Source organism: Prionailurus bengalensis, chromosome D1, assembly GCF_016509475.1.
Source record: "Prionailurus bengalensis isolate Pbe53 chromosome D1, Fcat_Pben_1.1_paternal_pri, whole genome shotgun sequence".
Classification (NCBI taxonomy): Eukaryota; Metazoa; Chordata; class Mammalia; order Carnivora; family Felidae; genus Prionailurus; species Prionailurus bengalensis.
Window position 1 is genome coordinate 68,561,141 of NC_057346.1, and position 15,877 is coordinate 68,577,017.

Consider the following 15,877-nt stretch of genomic DNA (forward strand, 5'->3'; position numbering starts at 1 on the left):
GGGGGATCTCGGTGCAGGAAAGCACATTTTGTGCGCGCATACACACACACACACACACACACACACACACACACACACACACACACTCTACTGAGCTGCTGCTTCCCTTTGATTAAACCTTGCTAGGGCAGTATGAGCTGTGAGGTGCCTTGAAAGAGACCCCAGAAATGCGTGTTTTCCTGTCCCTGACCCAGAAGGAGGACACAGCCTGAGACAGCCTCGTGCAAGCCACCCCTAAGCCTGGAGGGATGAGAATCAGTTCTTCAGTCCCCTGGCCTCCCTTCCAGACAGCTTTGAAGCCAGATACCTGGCTATGAATGTTCTTACTAAGTGGTTTCAGGCAGGCCTGCTTATTTATTCATTCAGTCACTCAACAAATTCCTACTTAGCCCCAACTACATGCTTGCCACTGTGTCAAACAGGAAATTGGAAAAATTAGGACTCTGTCCACCCTCAAGGAACCCAGAGTGTAATGAGAAAAGCAGATTAATCGTTACAGTACGGTACAACTTTCTCATCTATAAAATGGGGCTAATGATTTCACAAGCTTATTTTAAAGCTTATATAAGATGAGGTGAATTAAACCGTGCCAAACATCTAGTCAGTGACCGATAAGTGTCAATTTTCTCTCATTTCCTCTTCCTGATGTAAAATCTCTGCCCCTCCTTCATGGGCACCACCACTGGGATCTGGAAAGCTGGGAAGAAGTCTGCTCCCAGTATAGAGGTCGCATCTCCAGGAGCTGCCACGTACTGCTGGGAACCGAAGTCAGGTCCTGCTAACAGCCGTGTCCTCGATCCTTAAGATGATCCCAGGCAGTAGAGTGCCAGCCCCAGGCACTCAGGCCACAGAGAGGGGACTAAGGGATCCCCTCAGACCCCATCTAAGGAAATCTATCCATCCCTTGTCCCTTAAGCATCTGGCTTCATCTGAGAATATATAACCAAGGGTTTATTTTCCCACTGCAGAAGCTTCTTCTGAGGTTGAAAGAAGTAAAAGGATGTAGAGGGAAACTTTCTAGACTTGATTCAGACCTCTCCATCCCCATCCCAAAGTCTCCAGGGCCCAGGGGAGGGCCGCCAGTACAGTCACCAAATTGTACTGGGGCTTGGATCCCTCAGCAAACAGGTTGAGGGTGTGGGTGCTGTTACTTCTGGGCTCTAGCATACTCTGATTCTAAGTAAAGATCTTTCTAGATCTTTACCAGGCTAGAGCATTCCCAACTGAGATACAACTTGAGAAATCTCAGCCTTCTTTGCTAATAGATGAGGAAAGAGGGAAGGGCTGCACTGAGCTGTACAACAATACCATACATTCCTAATATGGAGCAGGGTGAAATAAGACATTTAATTCTCAATTTATAAAAATCAAGGCAACTTTCTGTACTTTGAAAGTAATTACAGACTCAAAAATCCTTATGCCTGTGTTGCTAAAACAACTGTATGTTGTTGAAAAACACTTAAGATTCACAACTGTACAGTTTTAGGTAAATACAACAATTATTTTTCTGTGACCCAAACACTCCCTGCTAATCAAGAAATGGCAATCGCCCAGGAGGTTTCATAGTTATTTATTACAATTCTCTCTAGTAAGAAAGCAAAACCATCCCTCAGTTTTCTGCTGTCACTAGAATCTTTTTCACAAGCACTTTAAATAGTTAAGTACTAAAAGAAAAAAAAAATGTAGAGTGGAGCTTCCTGATGTGAAACTACATCTATCCTGAGTTGTAAAGAATGTATATTAAAATTATATCACACAACAAAATACACATTTTGCAGAGGGGGTAGAAAGAAAAGATTAAATTGAGTCTCCCTGACAATTGTCTTAAATCACACCTTCCTGCCTGCAATCAAAATTATAAGTCACGTTGCTTGGAATTAAATCAAATTCACCCTGGCGGGAAGATAGGCTGACGTGACTGCAATTCTGTCAGCAGGTCAAAACACACACACACAAAAACCCAAGTCTCTCCTTAAGGAGACTCTCCTTCCGTCATCGGGGAGAGTCCTTCCCATCCATCACTGGGGAAATGAGACTCTGACCAGGTAACTGGGCACCTTGCATAATTCTCCCACCAGCCAAGCTTCCTACAAACATAGCACATTCCTGACATGGTCTGCTGCCCACTGCAATGCCAAGTGGGTTTTACAAAACAAATATTTCTCTACAAACAGGAGCAGGTCCCCAGGCTGGCAGGCTTAGAATTTCAGAGAAGTAGGCAAGTCAGACGGAGACACTTGAGTGTTAGCATTAGTTCGGGCTCCCCTCTCATCTCACTTCTGACCTTCTCAGGCTAGATGTAACTGGGGAAGTCTTAGCATACACATCATGTCTAATGGCACTGAAATGGGCTTCAAATCTGCTATTCTAGGCATTACAACCAGAAAATACATTCCTGATCGTGTTTTCTATGTGAGCTCCAAGAAGGAAAGATAGTGGAAATGAAGGAAAGAGGGAAAGAAGGAAGCCTGAAGAAAAGAATGTGCTTCCTGCCCCTATGCCTGCTCCATGACAGGCAGGGTGGGGGTGCTTTCCCGCATGGCATCTCATTTCATCAGCACAACAATCCCACAGTGTTTAGGGAGCAACCGCCCTCCTTTCTACAGCTGGGGAAACTGAGGCACAGGACAGCGAAGAGACTTGCCCAAGGTCACCCACCCTGAAAACAGCAGCACCGATTCCAGCCACTGACTGCCTGCATGCTTTTCCCCACATTAAATGAGAGGCGCAGGTAACTGCTGGTTAAGATCTGAGCTTACCCTCTCCAGATCTTCCCTGCTCCACTCCTCTTAATCCTCCTCATTCTTCCGAGATGTGTCATAAGCCCCAGTTCCTCCAGGAAGTCCGTTCTGATGATGCACTCTTCTAGAATTCCATTTTAACCCTCATTACACTAGTTAGCTTGCAAAAGATCTTCAACGGTTTCTTGTATTGTCTTCTAGGCCTGATTATGAGCTTCTTAAAGGAAAGAACCACGTCATATATATTTTTTCATCTCCTGACATGCCTGGCACAGAGTCAAGCCCTTGCAGAGTGCTCAGGGAGTAGCCACAGAACAGCCTGGATTGATGCCTTTAAAAGCTGGGCTTCTCTGCTAACCCCTGCCCATAGTTCCCCGTTTCTCCCACAGTGGCCTACAAGGCCTGCACAATCTGCTCTCCAACCAGCACTCCTCTGGCCTCATCCCCCACCCCTTTCTTCCATAATCACTCTGCTCTGGCCACACTAGCTAACCCACGGTTCCTCAAACACACCAGGCACATTCCTACCCCAGGGCTTTTACACTGTTCCCTCCACCTCGAAATCTCTTCCCCCAGACAGAGTTCACACCTAACTTTCTTCACATCCTTGCTGACAGGACAGCTCCTGATCATCTCATTTAATTACAACTCCTTTATATTTTTGTCTTTGTTCCACTGATGTACCCTCAGCACTTGCTAGGCACTCAATAAATGTTGGTTGGATGATGGAAGGGAAGGATCTGAGCATGTGACCAACAGAAAGCAGGAGTACGTATCAGGTCACTGTCAAATTCCCAATCATAGTGGGGAAGAATAGGAACTTGGAAGCAGGTCTGCAGTTTCTCCCAACCATCTCATGCCCCACCCCCAACTGCTGGCACCCTGCCAGGATCCAAACTAATGCCAGCCTTGGAGTCCACCTCCTATATCTGCCCACAGAGCTAGGGGCCCACCGTTATATCCACTTTACCTGAATATTCCATTTCCTCAATTAAATGGGAAGTTCCTGGCAAACTCGGACATGTCTGCTGTTTCTTTTGTGTGCACCAGTCCCCTCCATGGTCCCCCACCCGATCCCATGCCCTGAGCCTGGAGGACCCCCAAAAACCTTAGGTTTGAGTGAGTGGTGGAGATGGGCTTGCTCACACTAAGTCCTCTCCTGAAAAAAAATGATACTGTTGGCTTCAAAGGGCCATGCCCTGGAGCCTCTTTCAGCTTCCCTGAGTGTTCAGTCCCGGCCAGCTCCTGGCACAGGCATCCTCTTGTGTCTCCAGGGAAGGATACCAGCAAAACAGCCACTTGGTAACCCATCTCAAGGCCTTGCTTCTGTCATGAATCTTTCTTCCACTCTCATCTGCAACCTTTCTGCTGAAAGTAAGGGATAAGCTTTTTTTCTCTTGATCAGCATCGCTACAGCAGAAAAACAAGAGGATCCCTGACCTATTACTAAGGGGCTTAGCAAAGTAATGGGGTTTTACCTCTTAGTAAGCACATAATCTTGGAAAAGTTAACTACAGTTGCTGAGCCTGGATTTCCTCATCTGTAAAATGGCACTAACAGCATCCCACAAGGTTCCTTACAAGGTTAAAGTAATGTAACACATGCAAAGCATTTAGCACACAAGAGATGCTCAACAAACATTAATTCTCTTCTTCCTCCCATCTCTTCTCCAGACAACTTCAGGCCTATTTCTACAACACTTCCTCACTGGTTTCTTTTTCCAACTTCTGAATCTTTGATAAAAGTCTCTTGTATCCACTTCCCATTACATTTCCCCTCGAATATAAATCTCCAGATTCTAGTAAAATATTTTTTTAAAAACCTGGCCCAGGCACCTGGGTGGCTCAGTCGGTTAAGCATCTGACTTCAGCTCAGGTCATGATCTCACAGTTTGTGGGTTCGAGCCCCACATTGGGCTCTGTGCTGACAGCTCAGAGCCTGGAGCCTGCTTTGGTTTCTCTCTCTCTCTCTCTCTCTCTCTCTCTCTCTCTCTCTCTCTCTCTAAGATAAATAAACATTAAAATTTTTTTTAAAAAAGCCTAGCCCAATTATAGACTTGGAGGGTCTACATCATAATCCCTACAACGTATACTTTCCTCCAAACAGTCTTTTAGAAAATAAAGCAAATCAGAGGATCAGTTTATTATTAAGCTGAGATTTAGATGTGGAAGAAACCAAAATGTTAAAAGACTCACTGTTCCAAGCCCTTGAACTGAGAGGCAGGTCTAAAGCCTCTCCCACACATATATCACCAACCCCCCCCCTTTCCTCTGTGGCTCCTTCTGTCCCATCAGGGAAATATTATGATGATTAATTAGACAACGCCTGTCCCGTTGGCCAAGATCCTTTGAGGTGGGAACCACATAAACACCAAGCATCATAACTGCAATAAAAAGAAACCAGAAAACCCCTCAGCTCTGGGACCCTAACCAAGGCAGAGCTAAATAAATCTGGAGCAGAATATCAAGAAGGATCTTCCACATGGATAATAGAAAATGTCACCAGCATAAACAGGAAGAGAGATTAGTTCAATAAAGGAATAAAGGCACATTTGCGGGTCTCAAGTAAGATTTTTGCTTACTTTTAACTTCCCAGCATATAACTCACAAGGTTATTAATACAGACTCCTACTGTTTTGGGCAAATAAACAGCTGCTGATGTTTTGTGCCCAAACCACTTTATTAGAGCTTTCCTTTACAGCAATTGTTTTTTCCTTTCCAAATCCTAAGAGGCTCAGACAGCTAAAAAACAGAGTGCCAAGGCGGGAGGAATAACAAAGGAGAGAGGAGGCAGCCTGTGTGGGCAGAGAGAATGGGGCAGGGGCTGCTGGGACCCTCACTGTCCTCTTTACTACTCTTGGACAAAGTCAACGTTCAAGAGCAGAGACCAGAAGACACAGATAGGGTGCAATCACAAGGGCTATTTTTGCCCTGATGCTAGGAGCTGCCATTAAACAGAATTTAACAGTGTGAGAAGATAAGGATGACCAACCATCCAGGTTTGCCCCGGTTCAAGGGGCTTCCTTGGAGCCAGGAACTACAGTTTTAAAACAGGAAAAGTCCTGGGGCACCTGGGTGGCTCAGTCTATTAAGCGTTTGACTCTTGATGCGAGCTCAGGTCATGATCTCACTGCTTGTGAGTTCGAGCCCTGCATTCAGGCTCTACACTGACAGAGGAGTCTGCTTGAGATTCTCTTTATCTCTCTCTCTCTCTCTCTCTCTCTCTCTCTCTCTCTGTCTCTCTCCCTGCCCCTCCCCCACTCACACGCACTCATGCTCTCTCGCTCTCAAAATAAATTAATTAATTAAAAAACAAAACAATGCCCAGGGAAAGTCCTGGGCAAACGGGACAAGTTGATCACCCCAGAAGACACACGACTCTGTCAATGGACAGGAAAGCACTCAGCATAGCGCCTGGCACACAGTGAGCGCTCTCTAGTCCCACGTGGAATTGGAATGAGCTCTAGCTTGCCGGGGGCACCTTCTGCTTGTCCTGCAGGACAAGTTCCTGGGGGCTTATGATGTTCCTAGTAGATCCACAATGATCCAAGAGAGAGGGCTCTCCACAGCTTCTGGAGCAGCACCTTGCTCACCCTTCCAGAGCGAGGCCTCCGCCTCTGGCACCCAACCTTGAGGCTCCTCACCTACATAAGGACAGACCAAGCCACCTGCCTGGCACCCCACCCCCACCAGTCCCCCCACTTGCCCTGAGGCCTCTGAGCTTACACTTGAACACAGTCTCCAACAGAATGATCTCCTGGTCCTCTCTCTGTGATTTTCACCTTCTTCTTTTTCTTGTGTAGGGAGCATATATGTTAGAAAGTTCCCTTCTTGTCTCCACCACGTACCAGTGTGTGGCCTTGAGCAAACTCTCTAAGTGTCTATGTCTAACTGTCCTCACCTCTAAAACTCTCCATCCATGTTGCAAAGGTAAAAAGCAACCTTGCATGGACAGCATCTAGGCCAGTCCTTGCCACACAGGAGTTCTCTTTCTCCATGCCTCCTGATATAATCAATCTTCAATACTTGATATGCCTGTTGCTCTTAAAATAAGCCAAGGGTTTGGCTAGGATTCTCATTTGTCACTTCTGAAGCTTCAAATCCCCTCTTAGCTTTCTTACTCTTATATTCATTGGCTCAAGCAATTTTGGTACTGTTCTCCTAAAGTCCCAGAGGCTATTAACCTGACACTTATGGGTCCAGGATTCAAATCCTGTCCTGCCCAGGTCCCTGAATTACCTTCCCATTTATCTGGGATCTCAATGGCCTTTAAAGGTCCATCCCAGGGGTGCCGGGGTGGCTCCGTCAGTTAAGCGTCCGGCTTCAGCTCAGGTCATGATCTCACGGTCCGTGAGTTCGAGCCCCGCGTCGGGCTCTGTGCTGACAGCTCAGAGCCTGGAGCCTGTTTCAGATTCTGTATCTCCCTCTCTCTGACCCTCCCCTGTTCATGCTCTGTCTCTCCCTGTCTCAAAAATAAATTTAAAAAATACGTTAAAAAAAATTTAAAAAAAAAAAAAAAAAGGTCCATCCCAGGACACAGAGATGGATGGGCAAAGCAAACAAGTCACCAGGGCTTAAAATGCAATACTCAGCAATCTTAAACAGGGCTGCACCTCTGTCTTAAACTCTGGACAATGGCTATTCTAAAGAGGTGGCCCTAAGCCTCCTCTTCAGACATCATTTTTCATTGTTCTCATCTGTCCCAAGGAGAGGGGTACAGATACCACTCTTCTGGATCTTCCCAAACACAGTACTTTGTGAACTCCTGAAGAGAAGCAGTAACAAAACGTAGCCCAGAGAACCATCTGCTGGCTCTAACACCATTTCACCAGTGGCCTCATACGGAGAGCCTGTCACAGTCTCATTGGGACTGCACACTTAGGACTTTCACAAAGCTTCATTAAGGGCAGTTTCATCTCTGAAAAGCAAGCCTTCACAAAACTGATGGTGAATGATGGGCAGTGAAACAGCTACATCAGAACCCCATACCCACTAGAACGATTTGTCCTAGCAATATATTTTAGTCTATAATCCTGTAGTCGGCAGGAGGTGGGGGGAGGGGGGAGGAGGAGCCCCTGGGTGGCTCAGTCGGTTAAGCACCTGCCTTCGGCTCAGGTCATGATCTCACAGTTTGTGAGTTCGAGCCCCACGTGCTCTGTGCTGAGAGCTCAGAGCCTGGAGCCTACTTCATATTCTGTCTCTCTCTCTCTCTCTCTCTCTCTCTCTCTCTCCCTCCCTCCCTGACTCGCATTCCGTCTCTCTCTCAAAAATACACAAACATTACAAAAAAATTTTTTAAGAGAAAAGAAAAAGACATAATCGTGTAGCCAGCAAAACTACCCAAGCGTTAGTGTTCATATAATCAGGAATCCTCTTGCTTAAAGTTCCAGTTGGCTGCACTCAGCTGGGTCCATAAAAAGTACACAGCCCCACAAATAGGACTCCAGGACAGCAGTTGTTCCCGATTACTACCACAACAAATTTTAGATTGGAACAGTTGTACAGTGATTGGTCGTTAACAATAACTAAAATACCAAAACATACGAATGATTAAGTTTAACTAGTAAGTTGAAGGGATTTCAAGGTTATCACACTCTCTTGCATACTAATCCGCTTCTTGAGTGGGAGGAAAAAGGACAGAGTGAGAATGTGTGCACCGTGTAGGGACATGCTCCATCCTGGCCCCACCCTGGGGCGTGTGCCCTGCATGTGAAGGCATGCGTGTGAGGAGAAGGAAAACATTCAGCGCTTCCATACTCACACACTGCATTGTGGAACGGAGCTGCTCCACCCCCAAAGGCAGACTGAGATTTGATAAGCTGGTAATTGTAGGCACCATGGAATAATCAAATCTCTACCCAACTCAAGGACCCCCAGCGCCGGAGAGACATTCAAGGCCAGCATGAAAAGTGAGGGCAACACTCATTTCATCTGGATCATGAACCAGCAGACCTAGCCCCCTCCACCCCTTGCACTCTGTTGCGGTTGCCCGTCTCACATTTATGGGCTTCTGCCCCTCTATCTTTATGTGTGATCCTCTTTCTTCCCAAATCCCATCTTACTGCCTTCTGGCCACATTCATCACTCATTCAGCCTGGTGCTTCCCACAAAGAACCTTCTGCGCAGCATCACCTCCTACTAGACTGCCTTCCTATATGCTTCTCCACAGGGCAGCCATCTCTCCTAGACTCCTGGACACGACCCAAGTAATGAAAAAGGGCAACAATCCTAAAGAGACCCTCAAGCCTCCAAAAGGCAATGGCCCCAAGGCATTTGGCTTCCCAAGTGAAGTGAAGTCAGAAATTCTACAGGATGGTAACGAAGATGGTCCAGTAACCTTGTATGTGGCTCTGAATCCTATAAATACCTTTGGAAAAACACAGACCGGCATAGCCCAAGTGACTGCAGCTGACCTTCAAGGCCCTCACAGACCAGGAAACCAGACTGTGGTTCTCCCACATTTCATTCTGAATTCTCCTTGAGATTCTACATCAACCTACTTATCAAGGGCAAATAACAATTTATGTCGAGTGAGTGGGAAAGAATGTGGAATTCATTTATTTTACAGCCTACACACTTGTGGATAAAAATGAGAATTCTTTGGCCATGGGAAAAAAGTTGTATTCTTTGGCAAGGTTTCCCAACTCCATGAAGATGCGGTCTGGGGCTATTAATAAAGGTAATTGGGCCCAACTTCTAAATCCTGCTCTTGCACTCTCAAAATATCAATCACTGTTACTAATATAATTTCACACGCCATAGTTCATTCTGAAGGAAAAATAGCTTTACTATTTAAATGACACCCTTTCCTCAACTAAACCCCACAAGCACTCAGAAAACATCATATCCTCTTCTTCACAACCATGCCAAGTCAGGGATCAGATGAGAAGGACACCAGCCAATTCTAGGTGACATCCAGAAGCTACAAGGGACAAAAAAAATATCTCCCCACATCCAGACCTAGGACATTTTCTGACTTTTAGGGACCACAAATGGTTTGTAATCAGAGCAAGCAACCTGTTTTTAGTGACCTAATATACATTAATATGCATATAATATGCCTAACAAACTTTTAGGAAACAAAAAGCAGTTAATAATCCATTTCTCCCATTGTTGGGATGATCTTGACTCACTGAAGTAAGATAATGGATTTAGAAATTAGCCATATAATGTAATACATTATTAATCATGGTATTCAGAAGGGTAAATAGGTATTATAAAAACACTACCCAGGAATTCAATTTCCTTTCAGATGTGTTTACTCTCTTGAATTCTTTATGCTACCATCATCCCTCACAAAAATGTAATAGTCAGGCCTTTTTCTCCCAAAACAGTGATTTTCAACCTTTTCTTTATAAAAAAAAGCACAGCCTTTTAAAAAATAAAACATTCTATAGAACACCAAATATAAGGCATGTGAAGGAGGAGATACACTGGCTGCGAGGAGGAGAGCATGTGGGTGCAGGAGGGGTCCAGGAGACTTCAGTTGACCCTTTTATTTGTCAGGTCCCAGATCCAACCTTCCAGAAGCCTGGGGCTGCTTGGGGCCACAGTATGAAAACTACTGCCCTAAGTCATCTATGTAAAGCAAAAAATATGTACATAATATAGAATACAGGCCGTGTGTGTGTGTGTGTGTGTGTGTGTGTGTATAACTAGTGATCTATGTAAATATACCATACATATATATAATATACAAATCACAAAACCTGACATCCCAAGAGAAAAACTGGCAAAAGACACTAATACAAGGTGAAAGTAACAGGGGGAGGTGGGGGGGCAGTTATTAAGTTCTACAGTAATCAAAGGAGTACACATCAAAAGAACACTTAACAGTGATTACCTTTGCCCAGAAAAAGTTAAATGATACCACCAATGCTGGCCAGGTTCCATGAAACTGGTACAAGAATACATTGCAAGTGGCTGTGTAGCAAGATTTTAACAACAATCGTTCATTAAACTATTCCTACTCTTGGAGTCCGTAGTAATCCCACATCTGGAAATAGATCCTTAAAGATAGTTGAAAAGAAGAAAAATGAGGTGGATATGTTCATTTCTGCATTGATTGTAGTGGAAAAGCCAATGTTCTGTAATGGGGAAGTGGTTAAATCAATAATGGTTATACCGATGGTGGAATATTATGCAGTCATTAAAAATACAGTACAAGTTCTCTTTAAGAACCCTCTGGTTTGTCACCTCTCCTAATGAAGCATGCTTTCAATCCCACTGGGAAACCAGCCCCAGGATGCCTTTGTCCTTCTGTGTCAGCTTTTCTCTCCCGCCCCCACTCACATCTCCAGCTCAGGGCTGAGTTGTTTGGCTACCAACAGTCCTCTGGGTTTGTTCCCAAATGTGTTTTTACCTTTGGTACTTGTCATTGTAACAGAATAATTTAATTTAATTACATATTCTGGAAACCAATGGAATATGACTGCTAAAAAGATGAGAACTGTTGTTTCTAAGAAAATTAATTTAACTGCTTTGCAAAGACTTTATAAAGCTAGTCACTGAAATAGCACTCAAATTGCATGTGAGCAAAATCACTGCGAAGGATGAGGCAAAAGTCGTAGAAATTCAGGCTACTACACAGAGGCTGCTTCATAAGCATCTTCAAGTTCTCAATGAATTTTAAAGGAAACAGAAGTAGAGATCAGTCTTTGTAAAACAGCACATTATGTAAGTGGCTTATGCAAGGAAGAAGATCAGAAAGGCTCCCGCCGCCCCGCCCAATGACGAGCCTTGGCCTTAACATCAAAAGGCTGGCAAATGAATGTACAAAATATTCAAAAATAAAATGAAAATAAAATACTTAATGCAGATATGCACTATTTTGTTTTATTCTCTTCTTCACTCAGTTTTTCAATTAACTACCTTAAAGCCCAACTATATTGAATAAGAGGGAATCTATTGTTCTTTAAAAACAAGTCCACAGTGGCAGGGTCCGGGAGTGTCTTGATTTACTGTCATATCCAATGTCACCTCTCCACTGTGCTACCTGGCACATATTAGATCTCCAACAAATAAAGACTGAATCAATATACTATGTAGCAAACATGAAAAAATACTTCTAACAAAAAACAAGCTGAAAAAAGGTGAAATATGAAATTACATGCAAACCATGACTACACCTTTTTTTTTAAATACGGAGGCAGATGGGAAAAGTTAGAAGGGAAGGCTCAAATGCAAAATAGATGTGTTAAAGTAAAATGAATTAAAGGCAATTTTATACATTTTTTATTATTTTCTTTAACATTGGCACATTCTTTTACAGATTCAAAAAGATACTAATCAAGAAAAGGAGGGGCGCCTGGGTGGCTCAGTCGATTAAGCATCTGACGTCGGCTCAGGTCATGAACTCACAGTTCATGAGTTCGAGACCCACGTCAGGCTCTGAGCTGACAGCACAGAGCCTGGAGCCTGCTTCAGATTCTGTGTCCCTCTCTCTCTGCCCCTCCCCCACTCACACTCTGTCTCTCTCTCAAAAGTAAATAAACATTAAAAAAAGAAGGAAGGAAGGAAGGAAGGAAGGAAGGAAGGAAGGAAGGAAAAAGATAAGGAGAAAGCTGTTTCAGTTTCTACGGGACTTCCAAAATAAGACAGAAACCAATACTGAGTAGGTTCCAAGCTCTCCAAAACACAAGCTGCCTTCAACACACCCTCTGCTTCATCAGCCTCACCACGTCCAGCAATCCCATCTTTCTCCTCCGAAGAGTGAACCTGTACGAACACTTATCTCCAGCCCAACAGGATGCTATTTTTGAAATCTGGAGCTATCCACCCTCTCGCTTACCAACTATTTGAAAAAAAAAATTTTTTTTCAAAACTGCAATTTACATTCCCAAGAGATTCCCAAACACCATCTAATTAAATCATTCAATCAGAAAACAAATTAAAATGAAATATCACTGCAACCCCCAAGAGGAAAATAAACTTTTCAGTCATGACTAGAACAGACCTCTAGGGTGATGCTCCAAAGCCTCTTCTAATTGCAAGGCCTATGACACATTCTGCAGAACATTTTGTGACATTTGCAGTTTCCGGGACAACTTTCCTTCCAAAGCAAAAAGAAGCCTGAGCAAGGCTCCAAAGCAAAACATTCGTTTGAGAATGGAAACGTTTTCATAAATGACTAACCGGTGCACTGGGTATCCACATTATACACTCATTCATTCATCCATTCATCTATCCAACACCTACGCTCTACAGGATGTGCCAGGAACTGTCCTGGGTATTCCACCAACACTTTTTAAGTGAACGTAACCTCTGCCTCTCAACATAAAATAAAACAAAACCCAGAGCTTTCTGAGTTTACCTATGGAAGAGTCTCAACGTGGGCAGTTTCTGACTTCATCATTCCTTGGGCATCTTCTGAAGTCTCTAACTCTGACACCCTCTTCCATCATCAAGTAACTCCAGGGGATCTGTTTCCCCTGTGAGCTGCTGGCCCTCTAAGGAGACAGTACAGTATGTGGTGAAGAACACAGACCCTGAAGCCAGATGGGCTGGGTTCAAATCCCTGAACTCCCATGTATCAGTAATGTGACCCAGGCAAGTCTTTATCTCTGTCTGTAAAATGGAGTTAATACTACCTATTTTACAGGGTTGTGATGATTAAATTAGTCAATATACATAAAGCCCTTGGAATAGTGCCTGGCACATAATGGGCGCTATACAATTTTCAGCCATTATCATTACCCCTTATTCTCCTCTCCCTCAGCTCAGCACAAGTAAGCTGGATTGCTCAAAAGGCTGTACTAACTGGAGGAAACTTAACCGTGGAATACACATGAACAGTCTATATCACTGAGTACCAGGGTCTGAATGTCCTTCCCTACCCTCTGCCTCCAAAGAGTTGCACTTGGCCAGTCCCAAACTTTGCAGGCCTCTTAAACATAGATCTCTAAATTCATTTAATCCCCTGAATCCTAGTTCTGGATGGCTCTGGGGCCACTGGGAGGGCTGTCACTGGTCACACTACCCTATCACGGTGCAGCCAACCAAGTCACCTCCACTCTCTGTCTCCCATCTAGCCTTCCCCAAGTCACCGACACTTCCCCACCCTCTAGAGCCTGTGGCTTCCGCCTTTCTGTCCTGAGAACCTGGTCATTTCTGAATATCCACAGGAGTCCTAATATACAGTCAGGGCACATACCCAAGAGAACCAGACCAACGTATGTTTTAAGAATCCTGTTCTCTCTTTGCTTCCCATCTCTCCCAATTTTTTCAGGTATATATTTAAAAGTTCCGAACAATGTGTAGTTATAAGGTTTCCTGGGAACAAAATCACAAAGGCTCCTTTCAGCTTTAAAACTGCACTCACTTTCATGTAGAGCCTTATAAATCATGTGACATGGTCCACATTCAATATGATAGGGGCTACTCTGTGATGAGCTCATGGGTTAACAATGTCTCCTCACTGCTTCCCAAAGCAGTACCTTGCTCACCTCCTCCCTAAGCAGACTGGAAAGCACAAGAGAATCATTTTTCAGGAATATATATACACACACTCACGCGGAATCTGTGAATGAAAATCTCTCAAAACCTGTGGGCAAACTGGAAACGTCAAAGTAAGGTATGGCCTTGTGTCTCCCTGGGAACAGTCTGAAACACCCTGGGGCAAGCACTGTACTTCTATTGCTGATTAATTTTCAGTCCAAACCTACAGGATGGAAAAGGTAAGAAACAGCAGCAACAGGGGCCATCAGATAGATAAATCGGTCTGCTAAGCCCAGTTCCAGTTTGAGAGGCAGAGGTAGGTATGAAGGAGAAGCTGTCAACAGTCTCCTTTCGAGGGAAGTGTCCCTAAGCCATGAGCTTGTTTTGAAGTCATTAGTTAGAAAGCACAAGGGATATGTACACCTCTCCTGCACTCACCTGGACCTCCCCTGGGAAGGAACTATTCTGGACATGTGGGGTTACCGTGGGAAATGTGGACACAGCGCCTATCTCTACCCTGGCAGGGGCAGCAGGTGCAGACGCCCACGTGTAAACAAAAGAAAGTGCTCCTGGGAGAGAAAGCCTTCCATCAGCTAGATATTTGCCAAGATCTGCTAGGTAGTGGACCCAGAGTCTGCCTGGCCTGCCAGGTTTATAGGTGAACAAGGTTCCCTGCCCTTCAGAAGCTCACACGCTGGTAGAAAGCAGGGGAAGTGGGGAGGTGACGAAAAGAGAAGTGTGAACGGGTGAGACGCGCGCGTGTGTGCACACCCAGTACCAGTGCCCCGCGGAGCCGGGAGCTCTCCATCCCCTGCCTCTGACAGTACATCGGACAGGGTTGCATCGGGAGGGCTCCCTTACGCCATCCTCCCCTTGACCCCAGCCCTGGCCTAGATGGAGGGCAACCACCTCGTGCAGCCTTAGACTCAAGAACCACTCCGCGAGAGTCTGTCTGCTCCGCCCCAACCTCTCCCTGGGCCTGGGAATGCCCTGGGCCTGGGAGTGGAGCTACCGGAGGCAACGGCTTTCGCCCGGCCCCGCGGGGAAGGTGCAGCCCAGGGGGGATCCTCTCGGTCCTGAGCGGAGGCGCCACCGCAGTGGACAGAGCTCCAGGCTCCCGTGCTTCTTCCACGAGTCGACACCTGCTCCTGGAGAGGGTCCTGGACCCGCTGGTTGTGGTGGGGGTGGGCACCGCTATAGGTTTAAGCGGCACCCCCAGCCACATATTTCCCCTACAGGTCCAACGGACCTGTGCGCCTACGGACGGCGCACAGCAGGGCTGGGGCTGGGTCTACGCAATCTTCCTAGTCCAGGCTTGTCCCGCAGCCTGTGGGTTCTAAATGCCAAAGGCTGGGGCCGCGCGAGCATCTCGCCGTGGGCCCTTACAAGGGACCAAATGAGCTCGGCTGCCCGCGCCCGCTCTCTCTTATACACACACAAACATGCACGTACACACTCTGAGCCGGACCTGTATGCGATCCCGAGAGCCGGCGAGCAACCAGCCCGGAGTCTCGGGCACATTTGGACACGTGCGCAGCGCGCCCCCACACCGCCAGTGAGCTGCACACACCCGCGCGTGGAGCCCCGCGCACACACGTGTGCCCTGGAGAAGCGCGCACGGCCGCAGACAGCGAGGGTCCCCCACGCAGGCAAGAGCGCACACCCAGCCCCCCAAGCTTCTGCGGCCTCAGACCCCGCAGC

The 15,877-nt window shown here is 45.8% G+C and overlaps 1 protein-coding gene across 2 annotated transcripts in view; it reads right to left on the bottom strand.

Moving 5' to 3' along the window:
- GALNT18 (polypeptide N-acetylgalactosaminyltransferase 18) overlaps positions 1–15,877 on the bottom strand; it is a 354,502-nt gene that overhangs the window by 337,813 nt on the left and 812 nt on the right. The gene's annotated exons all lie outside the window — the stretch shown is intronic.